Here is a 21,315-nt window from a genome sequence, read left to right as displayed (position 1 = left end):
CACACAAAGATTAATTCTAGATGGAATGCTGTCTAAATGTGAAAGTTAAAGCTATAAAGTATTTTTAAAGGAAAACACTAGAGAAATTTTTAAAAAATTATTTTGGAGTAAAAAAAGGCTCAAAATTTGCTAACCATAAAAGAGAAACACGAATAAAATGGACTGTATTCAAAACGAAACCTTCCATTCATTAAAAAACAAAACAAAACCATGAGTGAAAATGTGATCCACATGGTGGTAGAAGATACAATTTGTATATTTGACAAAGGACTCACATCCAAAATATAATCAAATCAATAGGAAAAAGGAGTCAGATTTTATAAAGGCAAAGGTTTTATATGAGTATTATTATATAAGAGCAAAACTGTAAGGGTACTCAGTTTTTTTTAAGTGCCAACTTAGTATAAATGAAACCCCAGAAACACAGATGCACCTTTAATATTAATCATAGGGCTTAATGGCATCCAAATGCCACTTTACATTTGTGTTTCAAATGTGGAGACCCAACTTAAGTCTAGGAGGTACACAGGAAAGAGAGCTTGGCTGAGATTTTTCCAGTGACTTGGGAATCATTTAAGAAGCAGTCGATGTGAGATGGGAATGACCCACTGAGGTCTCGAATGGTCTCCTAATTCACCTCTGTCACTTGACCCTCTGCACTCTCCTTGGGTTATAAAGGAAAAGAAGGAGGTACTTCTCAGTCAGCAAATATGTGTTTAGCTCCTAACTATAAAAGGTTGCCGGGAAGCGGATGTGGCTCAACTGATAGAGCATCCACCTATCATATAGGAGGTCCAGGGTTCAAACCCAGGGCCTCCTGGCCTGTGTGGTGAGCTGGCCCACATGCAGTGCTGCAGTGCACAAGGAGTGCCATGTCATGCAGGGGTGTCCCCCGCATAGGGGAGCCCCACGTGCAAGGAGTGCACCCTGCAAGGAGAGCCGCCCCACATGAATAAAGTTCAGCCCGCCCAGGAGTGGCACCGCACACACAGAGAGCTGATGCAACAAGATGACGCAACCAAAAGAGACGCAGATTCCCGGTGCTGCCAAGAATGCAAGCGAACACAGAAGAAGATACAGCGAATGGACACAGAACAAACATCGGGGTGAGGGGAGGGGAGAGAAATAAATAAAATCTAAAAAAAAAAAAGGTTTGTGAATTCAAAAGTTTACAATGCTTGTGTGTGATGGTGGCAAGGAAGGCTGATTAATTGTATCCTCCTCTCCCATAGACACAGGAATCTAGTAGAAAACAAAATATCTGCTTTGGTATTGGTAAAGTGGGGCCGGAAAATGAGGATTGGCTCGGAGGGCAAAAGTGAGCTTCCTGATAGCTCTGCACATCAAGACCTTGGACCACCCCCCAGTGGGAGAGTTTGGGAATGCAGAGCAGAATCGCTGCCAAGACTGGGGCAAGAGGGGTAGTCCGCCTGAGAGCTGGACATCTGGAGACAGAAGCAAATAGACACCTTCTAAAGGAAGGCAGATGGGCCAATGCCCTGGAAGGCGTCTGGCAGAGACAGGCATGCTCGGTCCCTTCCCTGGACTCACCCATGGGGAAAACATGGTGCCCCGACACGTTTCTACCCCCATGGAGAAAGGCCAGACGGAGGCAGGCGGGGCCTTGAGAGGAGGCAGGGTTCATACCAGGCGACAGAGTTCCTGTCCCTGCTCTGCAGGCTCAGCTCTGTCACCTCTCAAGGGCGCTGTGTGGTGTCATCAAAATGAAAGGAAGGGAAGCGGACGTGGCCGAGTGGTCAGGTCGTCCGTCTACCACATGGGAGGTCCGCGGTTCAAGCCCCGGGCCTCCTTGACCCGTGTGGAGCTGGCCCATGAGCAGTGCTGATGCGCACAAGGAGTGCCATGCCACGCAGGGGTGTCCCCCGCGTAGGGGAGCCCCACGCGCAAGGAGTGCACCCCGTAAGGAGAGCTGCCCAGCGCGAAAGAAAGTGCAGCCTGCCCAGGAATGGTGCCGCACACACGGAGAGCTGACACAACAAGATGACGCAACAAAAAGAAACATAGATTCCCATGCCACTGACGACAACAGAAGCAGACAAAGAAGAAGACGCAGCAAATAGACACAGAGAACAGACAACCGGGGTTGGGGGGAAGGGGAGAGAAATAAATAAATAAATCTTAAAAAAAAAAAAAAGAAAGGAAGACTTTTAGCTCTCCTCCATCCATGAATGGCAATGAGATCAGATTCCGAAAAAGCACTTAGAAAGTTCCAGAGAGCTACGCTGGCATGAAGGGTCATGTTTATCCTTTAAGACCCTGCTGAGCTTCTGGCTGGACATCCTCTTTCCCACCGCCCAGCTCTGGGTCAGGGGGAGAATTTGGCTGGTGCAGGTTACCTTTCTGTTTCTACAGGTTGGAACCTCTGGCCCCAGTGTGCCTTTAGCAGGGACTGTTTGCAAAGCAGTTTCCTCCAGAAGGGGCATGAGGGCGACAGGTCTCCTGAGCCTTGGTCCATGCAGTGACATTTACAACAGTTCCCATGCTTGGGAGCCTCCTGTTCTCACAGCAACGTCGCTGCTGAGTGTCTAGGCTGGCTTGGGTCCCTAGAACGCAGTTTTCCACTGTAGGGAAGGCTAACAGGACCAGCTGAGTCTCCTCGGGCTGTGGGTCACACCTTCACCCACCGTGGCTGTGCAGCCATGGGGAAGGGCGAGGCACGAGACGCTGAGGTCTGCTGGGTCTCTCAGTGATGGAGGTGAGGGAAAAGCCCCGGAGTTTATCGCCAAACTTTGGTCACGATAGTTTCCACTGCACTGAAATGCTAATAATAGGTGATGGCGTTATCTGCATTTGTTGTATTTGATTTTTCCTTATCTTAGCAATTTTCCAAAGGTTTATTCCTACATTAAACACTAACTATAATTAGCACTAGATCTGTTTTTAGCATTTTCCTACTTTTCTAATCATCCTTAGATAGCTTTTAATATTATTGGCAAATTTAAAAGCAATTATTTGTGAAATAATAATCCTCGTAACCAAAAAGGATATGAATATTAATCTTTGAAAAGTTTACCGCTTTGTCCTCCACCCGTTTATAGCTTTTTTTTTTTTAAGATTTTATTTATTCCCCCCTGCCCCCCCATTGTCTGCTTTCTGTGTCCATTCGCTGTATGTTCTTCTGTGTCTGCTTGTATTTTCATTAGGCAGCTCCAGGGACTGATCCTGGGACCTTCCAGAGTGGGAAAGAAGCAATAATTCTCTTGTGCCACCTCAGCTCCCTGTCCTGCTACATCACTTATTGTCTCTCCTCTGTGTTTCTTTTTGTTGCGTCATCTTGCTGCGCCAGCTATCTGCATCGGTGGGCATTCCTGCGTGGGGCGGCATTCCTGCGCAGGGTGGCACTTGTGTGACACGCGCCACTCCCACATCGGGTGGCACTCCTGCATGGGCTGGCACTCTGTGTGGGCCAGCTTGCCGTGCGGGCCAGCTCGCCTTCACCTGGAGGCCCTGGGTATTGAACCCTCGACCTCCTATATGGTAGGCAGAAGCCCAACTGCTTGAGCCACATCCATTTCCCATTGTTTATAGCTTTTTAAATGCAACTTCTGTGATACCTTGTTGCTGAAAATTCAGCAAATTTTACCCAGCAAAATTCTGGGTAAAATTTCTGTTTACCCAGAAAACAGAAAAAGTTAAGCAAAAATTATCTTAAGGCAGAAAACAAAATAGAAGCTACAAAATCTCTGTCCTCTTACTCACAGAAATGTTAGGCCCTAATGGGACTTTATTCATTCTTCATTTCCATACATTCATACAGCAGTGTCTGTCTCCTTTCCCAGACTGTTAAAGAACCAGCAGTAGAAAATTAGAATGGGAGTAGGGCAGCAGGAGCTACCAGCTGGAGGTCAGCCACAAGAGAGGGGGAGGCAAACTCTACTTAAAACCCACAGGAGGTCCTGAAGCTGATATCAAAATCAGGGTGTAGGGAAGAGGATGTGGCTCGAGCATTTGGCACCCGCCTACCACATGGGAAGTCCCGGGTTCGGTTTCTGGTGCCTTCTGGAGAGGAGGAGCCAGACAGCAAGCTGACACAACAAGATGATGCAACAAAGTGACATAAAGAGGAAAACACAATGAGAGACACAACAAAGCAGGAAGAGAAGATGGCTCAACAGGGTGTTGCAGAGAGGTGGCAGGGCATGGGGGTGCCGGCAGAGCAAATGGGCAAAGGCTGCACGTGGCGCAGGTCTGGGATCAGATCTTGGTCTGCTGCCTTTTACCCATAAAAACAGAGGTAAGTTTCTTAAATCTGGGTGGCTGTCACTTAAATGAGAGCCAGAAATCCCTAGGTGTAAGAGTTTGTAAGGGTCCTAGAAAATATATTGAAAGGGTCTAGGAGAGAACACAACCTACTGTCCTTCTCATTTCCTGAGGTTGAGTGTGTGTCCCAGCAAATCCATGTTCTTAATATTAACTTGTTTTCCTATAGGCTTAAAGCCATTGTAAATAGGACCTTTTTATTTTTAAGAGTTGTTTTTATTTATTTCCCCCCATGCCCTCCCCCCGCCACGTCCTCCCCCCACACACACATCCCGCTGTTTGTGCTCCTTGTCTGTTGCCTGTGTCCACCTGTTGTGTGCTCTCTTCGTCTGCTAATCTTTTCTTTAGGAGAGAAGAGGGATGTTGCCATGTGGTGGGAGGCAGGACAGATGCAAGGAGCCCCAGGATGCCCACAGCCAGCCCCCGACTGCCGCAGACCCCCCGGGAGAAAACATGCCCTTGCTGATGCTGTGATTTTGTTCTACTTGCTTCTGAAGCTGTGAGAAAATAAACGCCTACTGTTTGAGCCAAAGCCAGTTTGTGGTGTTTATGTTAGCAGTTCTGGCAAACTATGACATCATGGTAGGTATCATTTTGCAGAATTCACATTTTGGATGTTCTTCTTTTTTAAAAAGATCCAGGATCCAAGGGGTGGAAATATACACTGGTATATTTCACTACCAAACCTAATAACCCCCTCTGAGAGTTCCCTCCTCACAAGGTGTGCAATGATTAGCGGGTCATAAGGCTGTGACTCCATTCCCAGTGACTGAGCAAGGTACAGCCTACGTGGGGAAGACGGCGCCTCTTCCCCCAAAGGAGACATATCCCAGTGGGAATGGAGCAGATAAGGACCCTTACCCCCTCCAGGCCCAGGCACTATCAGACCCTCCCCATCCTAAGAGCACCCTACCTCCTAGCCCGCTACCTCCAAGCCAGGCACAAGAAGAATTCCCTTTAGAGCCCCTTATTGGCCCCAGGCTGTCCTCAGACTCTAAACCCCTCCCCATGGACTGTTTCCCCGCCTATTTGTACTGTATAAAGTCTCCTCCACCACCTTCCACGAGCAGGCTGAAGACTATTCCTCAGACCCCCTCCATTAGGAGACCTTCTCAATAAACTTCCTGCCTGCAATCATCAGTCTCCATGTCCCAGTGAGCGCCATTTCTCTAACACCCACTGACAGATTTCTCGTTTTCCATCCATGTGCCATGGGCTTGATGGGTTGGGAGGTGATAATGCCTGAGAGGTGGGCTTCTGTCAGGGAAGAGGGCCAAGCCTGCCCTCTGGCCTTTCTGGGGTCTTCATGCCACTGAATCAACAGAAAATGGGGTCACTGTACCACGGGGATGGTTGACCCTGATGACCAAGGAAAATGGATTGTAGCTACCAGTGGTGTGGGAAGACTCTGCCTCGGACCCAGGGGAGTCCCTGGGTGCCGCGTGGGGCTCCCACAGCTAGGGACAATGCTCAGTGGGACTTTATTTGGTACCCAATAAAGATAGAATCAATAAGATCTTGACCCCATTGGATCAAGGGTTTGGCTCTCCCAATGAGTTCCTGGAATGAATGCCCCAATAGATAGAAGGCTGCTAGTCAGCCTTCGCCTGGGAATCGGATGGAATCACTTGTGCCATAGTCTATTGGTCAATAGTCACAAAGTCCTTATTGAAGAGGAGACGTACATTCCACTTCAGTGGAGTGTCAAATAACCTTGAGATCATGGTTCGAACTTCCATACGTGGTTCTTTAATATCAGCTGTGAATTCGGGTGGTCAATCCACAACGTTTAATCAAAGATCTTCCTTTCTGCTGATATTAGCTTGGGTTCCCTGAACCAGCCTTAGCTAAGGGCTTACCTACAGGTAGCTGATTTGGAAATGTGATCCCAGTGAGAAGAGAGATAGTGGAGTAAACAAAGAAGTAGAAAGAGGCCCAGAGCCTCAACAGTCTTCAGCTCCTACACTTTGATTTATTGGACTTACCCCACTCAGCTAACATGGAGTTGAAGAAGGTCAACCACCACACCATGGAGCCTAGAGTGTCTACAACTGAAAGCAGGAGGAGTGCATCCAGTATCCATGTGGAATCTAAGCCTCCACTTGACATAGATGTGCAATGGACACAACCAATCCAATGTCCACAGAGAAAATGTGGAATGGGTGTGGGAAGGGTAGCCATAGTGGCTGCTGGGTTTGGGGAATGGGAGGAAGAGATGAGATGTGGAGGCGTTTTTGGGACGAGGAGATGTCCTGGGTGGTGCTTCACGGACAATTACGGGACATTGTAGAGCCCCCCAGGGCCCACCGGATGGAACGTGGGAGAGTGTGGGCTATGATGTGGACCATTGACTAGGGGTGCAGTGACACTCAGAGATGTACTTACCAGGTGCAATTGATGTGTCACGATGAGGGGAGAGAGTGTTGCTGTGGGGGGAGTGGGGGGTGGGGGCGGTGGGGTTGAATGGGACCTCATATTTTTTGAATGTAATTTTTAAAAATAAATAAATAATTTAAATTAAAAAAAAAAAAAAGAAGTAGAAAGATAAATTATCCCGATTGTCTTCAATGAGTGATAGAGTGAGTGACCTCGCAAGCCTATCTGAGGAGACTTAGGAAATGAGCCTTGGCGCAGTTCATTCAGGAGAAGGAAGGAAGGAGAAAGGGGAATGTTTATCCCTCATCTCCCCTTCCCCATTGGGCCAGATGCTCTGCCCTAGCCCAGAAGTGTACACAGCAGATTCAGAGGAACCCCAGGGGAAGGAAGCAAGAGTGTTCAGTGATGGCCTGAGGCAAATCACTGTCAAGTTGAGTCTGAGATCACTAGAGCAGTAGCTGGAATAAGAAGTAAGGCCAGGATGATGCTGTATTTAGACCCCCAACAGTCATTTTATTTAAGTTTAAATTGCACTGCTGGTAATTTGGAGTCATGAGAGTATACATAAAAGAAGATCTCAGCTTCTCTATAAAATTCAGGACGTATCTTCTCGTTGAGACTGCTTTCTAACTGGCTGGGTGTCAGAAGTCCTAGCTTCCCAGCATCCCCTCTCTGCTCAGCTCAGCTCCCCCAGTTACACAGGGCACACCAGTCACCCTTCCCCTGAACCGGTCCAGCGTGCCGTTCACGGGCATGTGAGTAGGGAGACCCCTATTTTAAGGGGCGTTCTGTGTTTCCTGTCCGATATTTTAGAAATTGCTCCACCGTTGCGAATTCTTAAACATTTATTGAGTTATAATATATACAGTAAAATATGCAAATCTGTAGAGTATATCTCTCGATGAATATGTATATATATTTACTGATGTGACACCAACCAGATCAAGATCTGGAACATTTTGTGTGTCTCCTCTGGTCATGGCTGAGTAACTTTCATCAAACCTTGGTTAGCAATATAAGAAGCAACTATCTGAAAACCCCTGAGAAACAAATACAGGCAGGTTTTAGATGTGTCCCAACTCTTAGGAAAAGAGGACGACATTCTGTGAACTTCCCATTTTTACAGTTTTTAACAGAAGAACAAGCCCCTGTCAGTGCCATACGGGATTACTAAAACTCGGAGAAAGCTACAATCTTACTGGCTTGGAGAATCAGAGGACAGATTTCAGGACAACTACGGTAGCTAGAAAGTGATGAGGAAATCCAGGATCAGAGAGAGCGAGAGAGGAGAACTCTTCAGCCTGAGGGTAACTCTGCCTGAGCCCCTGCCTGACCCTGAACCCTGCACGTACAAGGAGGACGTCAAGGAGCTCAGCTAAGGCTGACCTGAAAGCAGCTGCTGCCCCTCTTAGAGGACTAGCCAGATGAATTATATACTAAATAATTTTTAAAATCAGTGTTCTTCAGAGGAAGTTAACCATTTCCAGGGTCTCTACAATGTATTTTTCACAACGTCTAGGATAAAAGCCAAAATTGCTTACGTAGGACATACAGAGAAAACAGGAAACTGTGATCTATGCTAAAGAGAAAAGACAATCCTGGGAGACCAACCCCAAAATAACCCAGATGCTGGAACTGGCAGGTGAGTGTTTTGAACCAGCTCTTAGAGCAATGCTCAAGAATATAAAGATTAATCTTATAATGAATAAAAACATAGGAAATTTCAGGAAATAAAAAAGATAATCAAATGACAATTTCAGAAATGAAAAGTACAGTATTTGAAATGAGATATAGAGCATTTTCACAGTCCTAGAAAGCTCTCTCCTGCCCACTCCAGTCTCTACACCCGTCCCCAGAGGTAACTGATATTCTGACTTATACCACCAAAGATTCGTCTGCCTGTTATTAAATTTCATATAAACAGAATCATAGTTTGTTCTCTTTTGTGCCTGATTCTTTTTGTTCAACACAATGCCTGTGAAATTGACTCATCTTGTTGCTTGTACTGGTGGTTGACTCATTTTTATTACTGAGTAGCATTCCAGAGTATGCATGTACCCCAATTTATTTATCCATTCCACTGATGGACATTTAGCTTATTTCCAGTTTTTGGCTATTGAGAATAAATCCACTAGGAGCATTTTTGTTACAAGTCTTTTGTAGATATATGATTTTACTTCTCTTGGGAAAACAGCCAGGAGCGGAGTTCCTGGGTCACAGGGTGGAAGTCTGTTTAACTTCATGAGAAACTGCCAAAAAGTTTTTCAAAGTGTTTTTTTTTTAACCAATTTACACTCCACCAGCAGAGCAGAAAAAGTTCCGACTGCATCCCAGTTGCCATCGTCAGTCTTACTGTTATTCTGATGGGGATGCTGGCAGCTCACTTCAGTTTTCATTTGCACTTTCCTGGTGAGCAATGATGTTGAACACCTTTTCATATGCTTTTTGGATAATTGGATAGTCTTTTTCATTTTGTGCCTTTAATGTCTTTTGTCAATTTTTAGTGGGTTATTTGTCTTTTTCTTATTGCCATTTAGAAGTACTTTCTTTTGAGGGCGGGATGGGGGGATATGATTCCTTTGTCTGACACATACCTTATGACTATCTTTTTGAGATTTGTGCTTTATCCATCTTAATGGCATCTTTCGACAAACAGAAACGACTAATTTTAACAAAGTCCAAAATTTCAATCCTTTCTTTTATGATTGGTGCTTCTTATGCCCTGTTTAAGAAAAGAAATCTTTGCATATTCTAAGGTCATGAAGATGACACTCCAGTGCTTTTTAATTTTTGGAAGCTTTATTGATTTACCTTTCACATTTATGTTCCAAGTTCCACTTCAACTTAATTTTTGTGTAGGGATCAAGGTTTATTTTTTAATATAGATATAAAATTATCCAGCATCATTTACTGAAAAGACCATCATTCTCCCATTGAATTGTGATAGTGCCTTTGTCATAAACCAGGAAAACATATATGTATGTGTCTGTTTCCAGGCTCTATAATGCTCCATCAACTGATGTGTCTCTGCTTCCACCTATACCACAGTTTATTTTGACTTTGTAGTAAATTGTGACATCTTGTGTCATAAATCATCTACTTTGTTCTTCTTTAGTACATCTTAGCTATTCTATGTCTTTTAACACGTCACAGAAATTTTAGAAACTGCTTGTCAATTTCAAAAACTTACCAGGATGTTCACTGGGATTGTTTTGAATCTATAGGTTACTCTAGGACTTGATAAGAACTGGCATATTCACAATTCTAAGTCTTCTGATTCATGAATATTGGATACCAGTATCTTTAAGTTCTCTAAGCAATTTTTTTTTAGTATAAAGGCCTTGCATAACTTTATTTCAATGTATTCCTAAGTATTTGATAATTTTAATAATATTATAAAGGTTATAATGATTTTTTCAATTTCCAATTATTTGTGGCTTGCTCATAGAGATGAAATTGATTTTTATATATATAATGTGCCCAGAGTCCTTGATAACTTCATTATTAAATATTTATTGTATTTTCTATGTACACAAATATGTCACTTACAAATAGGTATAGTTTTACTTTATTTCCAATACATATGCATTTTCTTTTTCTTGCTATACTGGACTGAATAGAACTTCTACTACAATGTCTTGTTGAAGTAGTAATAGAAAGTGTCCTTGTTTCACTCTTGATTTTAGGGAGAAATTGTTGTTAAATATGTATGATGGTAGCTATATGCTTTTTTATAACTAACATCTATCAGATTAAAAAGTTTCTTTCTATTCTTACTTCACTGAGAAGTTTTTTTAAAACTCATCTACTAAGATGATCATATTTTCATGTAGTGAATTAAATCAATTTCTTGACAACTGGACCAAACTTGGATCCCTGCTCAAGGTGCATTGTCCTACTTGCTAATATTTTGGTTAGTATTTTTGTGGGAGATATTGGCATGTGGTTTTCCCTTTCTAAAAAATCCTCATTAGCCTTTTTTAGGGAGCTCTTCTCTTTCCTGTGATAGAAATTTAAATCATTTAAAGGTAGAAATTTCCTTCTCAACATTGCTTTAGCTGCACCTCACGGATGGATATATCATCTTTTTATTATCATTTAGGTGAAAATGTTTTCTGCTTTAATCCACAACTACTTTGGAGATTTCTATTATTGCTCTGTAATTGAATTTTTAATTTAAGTCCGAAATGGCCAGAGAACACACGCCCTATATGATTCAATTGCTTAAAATTTGTTGGCCCAGAATATAGCCTGCTTTTGGAAAACAGTACATGTGCGCTTGAAGGAAGTGTGCGCTCTGCAGTATTGGATGTGAGTTCCACCTAAGGTAAAATAGTACATGCTGGTTAATTGCATCATTCTCATCTTTATGCCTGCTGAATCTTGCCTATCACTTACTGCGAATGTGTACTAAGGTCTCCAAGCATAGTTATGAAGTTTTCCATGTCCCCTTTTATTTCTGGTAATTTTTGCTTTCTGTGTTTTGAGGTGATGGTGGTAGGTGGAGGGTTCTGGACCAGGTAAGACGAGGGAACACACCTGCCTTTCTCCCCCATGACGGGCCCTGGACGGGGCAGTCGGAGCACTCGGGAGGCGGTACCAGCGGGACGACCCGCGAAGCCCACCAGGCCCTAAGGACGAGCACCAGCCGGGGTGGCACCGAGGCAAGGGGCCTGCGGCCCGAGGGGCAGAACGCGGGGGCGAGGCGGCCGGCAGGCCTCGGGCTCGGAACGGAGGGCGGGAAAGGGAACGACCGCGGCTCGGAGAGGGGGCGCCAGCGTTTCCCCGCCGTTTCCCCCCAGCTTCTCATGCCCCAGCCCCGGAGAACCACTTTGCAGGACGACGGCAGCAGCCGAGGCATCGGGGGCCGAGGAGAGCGGGCGGGGAGCGGGCGGGGGGCCGGGGGGGCCGGGCGGGGGGGCCGGCCGGGCGGGGGGGCCTGCCTTCCTGGCCGACGAGCTGCGCGCCGATGAGCAGCAAAGAACAAATGGAAAAGTGTTCCAAAACCCCTGTGTTAGTGAACAGGCTTCTGACTTTATCACTGCAGGGACACAGAGAAGGCTGGAGAAGGTAGCAAGGAGCTGCCTTAAAACAAAGTTGGTGACTCTGGTCTTTAAAAAGTTTCCTATGCAGATGATTTTATATCTGTTTAATCAAATAAACAAGAGGGTTTTTATCCCCCACGGGTGAAAAAACAACAACAAAGGACAGCCCCTATCATTCTCGCGGAAGTGGTGCCCCTCGGTGGCCAGCCCGGGCCCAGGCCGAGGCCAGCTCTCGGCCTTGTTTCCGAAGGCGCTCGCGGGCCAGGTCGGCTGGGCCTCGGAGGCCGTGAACAGCCGGGCCGTCGCCCTTCCGGGGCTCGGCTGCCGTTTGTGCAGCGCCCTCTGCGCTCCAAGCGTCCCGGGACTGGCGCGGGCCGAGCACCCGCAGGAGGCCGCAGGGCTCGGGAGCAGGGGGGGCAGGGCTGGGGAGCAGGAGGGGCAGGGCTCGGGAGCAGGAGCGGCAGGGCTCGGGAGCAGGGGCCGCAGGGCTCGGGGGCAGGGGGGGCAGGGCTCGGGGGCAGGGGGGGCCGGCCGGGCGGGGGGCGCAGGGCTCGGGAGCAGGGGGGGCAGGGCTCGGGAGCAGAGGCTCTGGCCTGGCTGCGCGCGCAGCTCGTCGGCCAGGAAGGCAGGCCCCCCCGCCCGGCCGACCCCCCCTGCCCCCGAGCCCTGCCCCCCCTGCTCCCGAGCCCTGCCCCTCCTGCCCCCGAGCCCTGCGGCCCCCTGCTCCCGAGCCCTGCCCCCCCTGCCCCCGAGCCCTGCCCCCCGTGCCCCCGAGCCCTGCCCCCCCTGCCCCCGAGCCCTGACCCCCCTGCCCCCGAGCCCTGACCCCCCTGCCCCCGAGCCCTGACCCCCCTGCTCCCGAGCCCTGCCCCTCCTGCCCCCGAGCCCTGCGGCCCCCTGCTCCCGAGCCCTGCCCCTCCTGCCCCCGAGCCCTGCCCCCCGTGCCCCCGAGCCCTGACCCCCCTGCCCCCGAGCCCTGACCCCCCTGCTCCCGAGCCCTGACCCCCCTGCTCCCGAGCCCTGCCCCTCCTGCCCCCGAGCCCTGCGGCCCCCTGCTCCCGAGCCCTGCCCCCCCTGCTCCCGAGCCCTGCGGCCCCTGCTCCCGAGCCCTGCCCCTCCTGCTCCCCAGCCCTGCCCCTCCTGCTCCCGAGCCCTGCCCCCCCTGCCCCCGAGCCCTGCCCCTCCTGCTCCCCAGCCCTGCCCCCCCTGCTCCCGAGCCCTGCGGCCTCCTGCGGGTGCTCGGCCCGCGCCAGTCCCGGGACGCTTGGAGCGCAGAGGGCGCTGCACAAACGGCAGCCGAGCCCCGGAAGGGCGACGGCCCGGCTGTTCACGGCCTCCGAGGCCCAGCCGACCTGGCCCGCGAGCGCCTTCGGAAACAAGGCCGAGAGCTGGCCTCGGCCTGGGCCCGGGCTGGCCACCGAGGGGCACCACTTCCGCGAGAATGATAGGGGCTGTCCTTTGTTGTTGTTTTTTCACCCGTGGGGGATAAAAACCCTCTTGTTTATTTGATTAAACAGATATAAAATCATCTGCATAGGAAACTTTTTAAAGACCAGAGTCACCAACTTTGTTTTAAGGCAGCTCCTTGCTACCTTCTCCAGCCTTCTCTGTGTCCCTGCAGTGATAAAGTCAGAAGCCTGTTCACTAACACAGGGGTTTTGGAACACTTTTCCATTTGTTCTTTGCTGCTCATTGCCTGTGGTGTCTGCAGCCTGCAGATAACATTTAAGACTACGAAGTAAAAGCTAAAAGAAAAAAGCAAAAGCAAACCTCACTTCGCCCAACAAAAATCTACTTTTTCCAAAGGTCAGGGAAAGATCTTGGCTTTCCTCACCTATCCACCAAATTGATAGGACCCATGTTGCCACTGCACTGCCCATTTTTAAAAGTGGCAAGAGGGAGCTGATGCCCCAGATGGTCTTGCTACATGGTTTCTATGGCCGGGGGGCGAGGGGGTGGGGGGTCACTCTGGTAGTGCATATTCCTCACATCTTGTCTAAATGGATGTTCATTTGACATTTGAACATTTGACTAAAACAAAACTGTCCATTTGATAGGCACCTTAAAAAAGAAAGGGAATAAAATTTCCCAGGCCCCTGTATGCCTGAAATATGCCCTAGGCCTAGAGCTGCAGGGTGCCTAAGAGTTACCTCCTAAGAGCTTCCACATTGCTCAAATGTGACCACTCACTAAGCCAAATTCAACACGTAAATGCGTTACCTTCCCCCCAGCTTGGGACATGACTCCCAGGGATAAGCCTCCCTGGCGCTGAGGGATTACTAGCAATCAGTAGCTAGTGATACAACTAGAAAGAAACCTTGAATAAAAGGGTCAACGCAGATCAGCAGAATATCTCAGTCTATATGTAGGATAATGTGTTAAAAACTGCTTTTTGACCTTGAATAAAAGGGGGAAATGGCAAAGACAAATGAGTTTATATGGCTAAGAGTCTTCAAAAAAAAAGTCAGGAGGTCATTAGGCACTTACGCATGCCTCAGCAGGACTCCAGAAAAAGCCAAAGTAGATACAACCCTAGGTACTGGTTCTCCTGAAGTCTACGGAGATCCACAGAGTATGTGGTCATGGCAGATGGATTTGGAGTTCTGTGCCATGTCAGAGGGCCCTACTTTGGAATTGTGCTCCTGAGTGTGATGGAGCTGGACTTAGATGTGACCTTTCTACACATGCCTTTTCTGTCACTTTTACTGAACCTGTGGTTGGTGCTAGGGATGGGGTATACTCAGGGGGCTTGAATCTCTGGACTGCCCATGTGCCACCTGGGCCCTGAGCCTCAGCAGAGTTGCAACTCTTACTCTCTGGTTCGTTGGACTTACCCAGGTCAGCTAACAGGGAGGTGAAGATGGTCAACCACCACACCAGGGAACCAAGAGTGCACAACAACTGCAAGCATAAGAATTGCATCCATCATCTATGTGGAATCTAAGCCCCCTCTTGACCTAGAGGTGGAGTGGACATCACCATCCCAGGGTCCACAGAATGGAGGAATAAAATATGGATTAGAGTGGAGTTACTGATATTATACTATAAAACTATTGTGACTAGTAGTAGAAGAAATTGTAGCATTGAAGTGGAGAAAGTGGCCACAGTAGTTGCTGAGGGCAGGGAGAGGGAAGAAGAGATGTGATGTGGGGGCATTTTTGGGACTTTGAGTTGTCCTAAATAATATTGCAGGGTCAGATGCTGGACTTTATATACCCTGCCATAACCCACTGAATGGACTGGGGGAGAGTGTGAACTATAGGGTAAACTATTACCTATGTGGTGCAGCAGTGCTCCAAAATGTGTTCACTAAGTGCGATGAGTGTGCCACAATGATGGGGGAGGTTGTTGGTGTAGGAGGAATGGGGTGGGGAGGTGGGGGGTTTATGGAACCTCTTATGTTTTTTAATGTAACATTTTTTGAGATGTATATATCTTCAAAAAACACAATTTACAAAAATGATGGGGGTGGGGGGTGGAGAGTGGGTTATATGGGAACCTCTTATGTTTTTTAATGTAACATTCTTTGTGATCTATTAACTTTAATTTTTAAAAAAATTTTTTCCCAGGTCCCATGGACAGCATAGTTTGATTGGTATGCAGAGGTCTCCGAATGAAATTCTGACTCAAAGTGTTTCATGAAAAGATTCTTTGATCAAAGCTAAAGAGCCAGTAACAAACTCGAACAAGAAGAAGCAGGCTCCTTCCCCTAGGGAATGCCAGCTCCCTGCTGCTCCAGACTATGTCCAGTTCTCTCTTCACCTTCATCCTTCCACCTCTTGTCTGCGCTCTGCTGGGGACACATCTCCTTGTCCACACTCCCTGTCTTTTCCCAATGTCTCTCCTAAGACCCCCAAATTCTAGTTGCTTCTAAAGAGCCACCCTTTATGAGCCCAGTATGCAGGCAACTGCAGAATTTAAACTCTCTACATAAACTGAATTAAGATCTGCAATTAAGTCTTTTCCTAAACCCAGAAAAGACTAGCAACTATTCATGGTAGAATTTTGAGTTCTTCTGAGTGCTCATGATCTAGGGTTGCTGACCTAATCCCCTGGTACACAAGTTGGCTGGAACCTTAGATGCTAAATTGTGGATAGCAAATACTGATCAGATGGAACCAGAAAAGGATTTACAGAATCCCTTTTCCCCTGAAAACAACAACAACAAAAGAGCCAAGTCTCCTACAAGCCATACCTGAAACATTTCCAATAAAAATCAATTGGGGGGAAGCGGACTTGGCCCAGTGGTTAGGGCGTCTATCTACCACATGGGAGGTCCGCGGTTCAAACAACGGGCCTCCTTGACCCGTGTAGAGCTGGCCCACGCACAGTGCTGATGCACGCAAGGAGTGCCGTGCCATGCAGGGGTGTCCCCCGCGTAGGGGAGTCCCACGCACAAGGAGTGCACCCCCTAAGGAGAGCCGCCCAGCACAAAAGAAAGTGCAGCCTGCCCAGGAATAGTGCCTCACACACGGAGAGCTGACACAAGATGACGCAACAAAAAGAAACACAGATTCCCGTGCCGCTGACAACAACAGAAGCGGACAAAGAAGAGCACGCAGCAAATAGACACAGAGAACAGACAACTGGGGTGGGGTGGGGGGGAATAAAATAAAATAAATACATCTTTAAAAAAAAAATCAATTGGGGCTGGAAGAACCAGAGAGGATGTGTGGCAGCCACTCAGCACTGAGCTGGCCAGGGTTCCCAGCTGCCATGGACGATGACAACCAGATGGTGGAGGAGGCGGTGGAATCCACCTGGACGACATGGATGATTGCATGGGTTCAGCAGTCACCTGCTCTTCACAGGCAGTTTAGAGGGGGACTTTGTTCATGGAGGAAAGGATAGACAGGGCTAGTTCTTCTTTGTGGCAGCACCTGCAGGGTCAGGGAGTTTACACTTAGGAGGATGGGGACGTTCTCCAGGGCACCCATGTTGGCTGTGAGCTGAGGGGTCCAGCCCAAGCATTGGACACTATGGGGGACTGGTCTGCAAGGGGCAATATGAAGATAGCTTTGCTGGACGTAGGGCCCAGATGGAGGAGGAACTGAAGATGGGGCACTGGCTGCAGGAAGGACAGCTTGCATGCCCTGACGGAAGGACTGCACTTTATGGAAAACCCAGTGATGGAGAGACACAGAAGGAAAACTGGCCACCCTTATTTCCACTAAGAAGGGAGGCCTGCCTCGCTTTGAGGCAAGATCTGGAAGTCCAGTGCGTCGTTTTGTAAGTCGACTGCATCGTGCCTTTCCACCAAGCTCTTCTGTGCATCAGAAGGTTGGCACGGCTGAGTCCCTCATCTCCAAGGTAGCAGTGGGACCTAACTGTTGTGCCTTTTTATAGTGGAGTCCAAATTACACACCAGGGACTGGGACCTTAACCGGAACATGCGCTCCCTCGATGAAGAAACGGCCCCTGAGTGCCTGAGCCCTGCAACCACATACCCAAGTACTGGGCCTCCTGGGGACACCAGGTGAATCGCTCCCCAGCTTCAAATATGATATGTTTGTGCATCCCTGATGGCAGGTCATCCAGCGCATCCATGCCCTCGGAGCTGTGGAGGCTGACGAGCAGCTCACTCTGGCCAACGCGACCATCACAGCCCCCGGGGAAGGGTGCGCCCGAAGCCCGAGTGGTGCCCGGGGGAGCTGAAGACCCTTTGTGTCACCCGGCAGAAGTGAAAGGCCTGCTCTTGGCTCAGAGACCTGGAGAGGACACGTGGATCTATGCACTTGTCTTTCCAGCACCCAGGCGTGGGGACTGCTCCTGCTGTGACAGCACATCCTCTCACCCCGCACTGGCAACAGCTTCCTCTCATACTAACTAGGTTGGACTGTATTACTCATATGGGGTTTAAGATCAGCTTTGCACCAAAGTCCTATTGAGAAGTAGTGAGCATTTGACATAAGACAGCAGGATGTTCTTTGGTGGTTTGAGACTAAATCGGAGTCACATTCAGAGATGCCAAATGATATGACTCAAAAAGGGAAATGGGGTTTTCCAGTCATTTTTAGCCTTTCTCTGATGTTTTTTCCTATGGCCAACGTGAATTGTGTTATTATACTTGCATAGGTGCCATCTTGAGGAAGGAGAATGACTACATTTTCATATGCTCTAAATGTAGTTTAAGCTGCCCTTTATCCTTTGATCTGTATCTTGCAATAGAATGGCTTTATTTTTTCCTGTTAAACAGAAGCCCACGTTTTGAGTCATGTCACCCATCAGTCCTATTCCCATCTTTGACAAGAGAAAATCTTCCAAATGGATTTTGTGGCAGTGGATCTTGCAAACAATGGATGGCAAATATTCCTGAGACTGTGACACCTCTTTATGAACTAACTACATCCTCGGTAGGAAATTCCCTCCTCTGGGAGCACAAACGTCACCAGCAAGATGATGCAACAAAAAGACACACAGATTCCTGGTACCACTGACAAGAATGCAAGTGGATACAGAAGAACACATAGCGAATGGACACAGAGAGCAGACAAAGGTGGGGGAGGGAGAGAAATACATTTTTAAAAATTAAATTAAAAACTCCCAGGCATTATTCCTTACTCAAAAACTATACTTCCAGGGAGAGGAAGAAACCTGCTGCCACTAGCACCTCTCTGCTCCGGGACTTGGAAGAAAAGGGGGAGCCTCTGATGAACTCTGATGAACTCTCTCTCCCTTCCCCGCCAAACACCCACAAATCTCCTCTAGCAGCTTTGCCGCCTTGACTTTCTCTGCTGTCGGACCACAAAAAAAAAAATACTGTGGGGGAGCAGATGTGGCTCAAGCAGTTGAGCTCCCACCTCCCACATGGGAGGTCCCAGGTTTTGTTCCTGGTGCCTCCTGGAAAAAAAACAAACAAACAACAAGCAAAATAAAGGCATCACTTCTTCACCTGGAGTTATGTAAAAGCTAAATGTTGGGGACTTTGGTGATGCCTTCACTCTGTGGATTCCTACTTTTGGGTCACTGGGAATTCTCCACTTCAGAGAAGGAAGTGGCAACCATCTCCACGGGTGGGTGTCCTGAAGCATTATCAGGTGACAGCCAGAATGATGGATGTGGGCTCCTCAGGCACAATCACCCAGTGGACTTATTCCCTTATTCTCTTTTTGTGGGCATCAAAATCCTGATTTGGCAGTTTTTGAGAAAATCTTCATTACTTACCAGCTTCTGCCACCTGAAGGAACTGTTGGGTCCACATGTGGCTGCCAAGAAGAATCCAGAAAAGCCAAAGAGCCGAAGCACATCAGACCTCCTGCCGCCGGCCACACACGCCCCAAAGGAGCCGAGGGGGTGCATGGAGGCAGCCAGCCGGCCCGGGCCCGCTGGTCGGCGTGGCGTGGAGCACCTGCAGAAACACACACCGCCCTGGAACCTGCTGTCCTCGTGTCGTACCTAGTGGAAGGGCAGAGCTCCCCACGCGGCCCTGAGCAGAGCCCCCCACGCGACCCTGAGCAGAGCTCCCTTCCCTTCGCCCCAGAGAGCAGGAAGCAGCGACAGCAGCCTCGGCCACGGGAAGCCACGTGGCTGACACGCCGGCGCCTGGGGAGGGGAACTTGACGCCACCGAGGAGCGGAGGACACCGTCCAGCGAGACCGGCCAGCGGAGGAGCAGGATGGGCCAGGCTCGGGGCGGGCCCTCTCGGAGGGGTCAGCAGAGGAGGGCCTCGGGACACATGTGAGCCCAGTACGCGGCCCCCTGGCGCTGCGAAGGCCACTGGCGTCCTTCCACGCACACAGCTGCCCTGGACTCGGCGTGGGGGCGGGAGGGAAGGCCGGCGGCGGACCCTCCCCACGGCGAAGCGGGCGGCGCCGGCCAGGGGGGCCCCGATTCTCTCGAGCTTCTCCCCTCCTCAGGCCTGGCCTTCGAGTCAGGGGGTGCCTGTCCCTTCTGGTGCAGGGTGGGGTCCAGAGCTGGGTAAGGAAGGGTCCAGACGACTGCCCTGCCACAGTTCCCGGGGGGCCAGGGCGGCCCTGGAAGACACAGCTGTGCCCCCCACCCCCCGCCAGCCCCTCTCTCGCCGGCCTCCGAGTGCCTGGAGCACGGGGACCCCGGCTGGGTGTTTTGGTGATCCAAACCAAGCCAAGACCGAGGAGCTGAAATGCCAACAGCTGGAGCCGCGGGACTCGGGCTCAGAGGCGAGGAGAGCAGCGACCGCGTCTGCCCCAGCGGAGGGGGGCGACGACGACATTTAGGCACCGGACCCCCCATCGGCATTCGGATAGGAGCCTAGTTCTCAGTATTTTCAAACCAAGTCTGTACTACGGGAGCAGGTTCTTCTGGGCCTGGCATGGTTTGGGGGAGACGTTTTCAAGGGCAGGCACGCTTGGAGCCCTCCCCTGCTCTGGGGCACGCCCGGGGCTAGCCACTGGGACACACTACCGTCTCTACCTTCAGGTGGAGTGATCTGGAAAGAGCCGTGCTGCTCCCCTAGGAGAAGTCCAGCTGTCAAAACCCCTTCCCCTCCTCCAACGCCGAAGCCACAGTCGGGGCCAGTGCCAGGCTCTCCCCGGAGGGCTGGGTTCACTGATGGGCCTCGCACGCTGCGGGCCAGGCCGGACGGAGAGGGAAGCAGAGTGACTGCTCGGGTTCCAAAGGACTCACACTACTAATAAAAACACTATTCATTACTTTGTTCATGGTACTGGGGCGGGCCTTTATATTTTAGTTTCTCATTCCATGCCCACAAAATCTCCGTGATAAAAGTCCTGCTGGGGACACGGACTTGGCCCAGTGGTTAGGGCGTCCGCCTACCACATGGGAGGTCCGCGGGTCAAACCCCGGGCCTCCTGGACCCGTGTGGAGCTGGCCCACGTGCAGTGCTGATGTGCGCAAGGAGTGCCCTGCCACGCAGGGGTGTTCCCCGAGTGAGGGGAGCCCCACGCGCAAGGAGTGCGCCCCGTAAGGAGAGCCGCCCAGCGCGAAAGACAGTGTAGCCTGCCCAGGAATGGCACCGCACACACTGAGCTGACACAAGATGACGCAACAAAAAGAAACACAGATTCCCGTGCCGCTGACAACAGCAGAAGCGGATAAAAAAGAACACACAGCAAATGGACACAGAAAACACAGGGTTGGGGGGGGCGGGAATGGGGGAGAAATAAATTAAATAAATCTTAAAAAAAAAAGTGCTGCTGTATCCTCACTGTGGATGAGGGTCAACCACTCGCCAGTTCCCAGTGCTGGTAATAGGGCTGGGATTTGAACTCAGAGGTGTAGGCTCCAGAGCAGGGGTTCTTTAACTTTTTTTGTCCCACGGACCCCTTTGTCAGTCAGGTGAAAACCATGGACCCTTTACTAAGTCCACACTATACTATTATTTAATAAATATATTACAGCTGCACCAACACACCCCGCAAGAATGTTTTTTTGAATTCAAGCTCACGGACTCCTTGTTAAGAACCCGTTTTACAGGAAATTCCAACGTAAGTATTTGTTAATTTCACACATGTACTCTACTGATATATGATGCACATTATAAAACTTAAAACATACCCCCCCCCCCCGCCCCGTTGTTTGCACTCAGTTTGCAAGTCGCCCTTTTTAGGAGGCACCGGGAACGGAACCCAGGGCCTCCCACGTGGGAGGGAGGCCCCTCACTGCTTAAGCCCCC

The 21,315-nt window shown here is 49.4% G+C and overlaps 1 pseudogene; it reads left to right on the top strand.

Annotated features, from left to right (window-relative positions):
- The first annotated feature begins 15,281 nt into the window (after positions 1–15,281).
- LOC131273918 (histone-lysine N-methyltransferase SETD7 pseudogene) lies at positions 15,282–20,760 on the top strand (annotated as a pseudogene).
- The last annotated feature ends 555 nt before the right edge of the window (positions 20,761–21,315 follow it).

The sequence above is a fragment of the Dasypus novemcinctus genome, chromosome 17 (assembly GCF_030445035.2).
Source record: "Dasypus novemcinctus isolate mDasNov1 chromosome 17, mDasNov1.1.hap2, whole genome shotgun sequence".
Taxonomy (NCBI): Eukaryota; Metazoa; Chordata; class Mammalia; order Cingulata; family Dasypodidae; genus Dasypus; species Dasypus novemcinctus.
The sequence above is the reverse complement of the archived record's forward strand: the minus strand, read 5'-3'. Positions and strand labels throughout refer to the sequence as shown.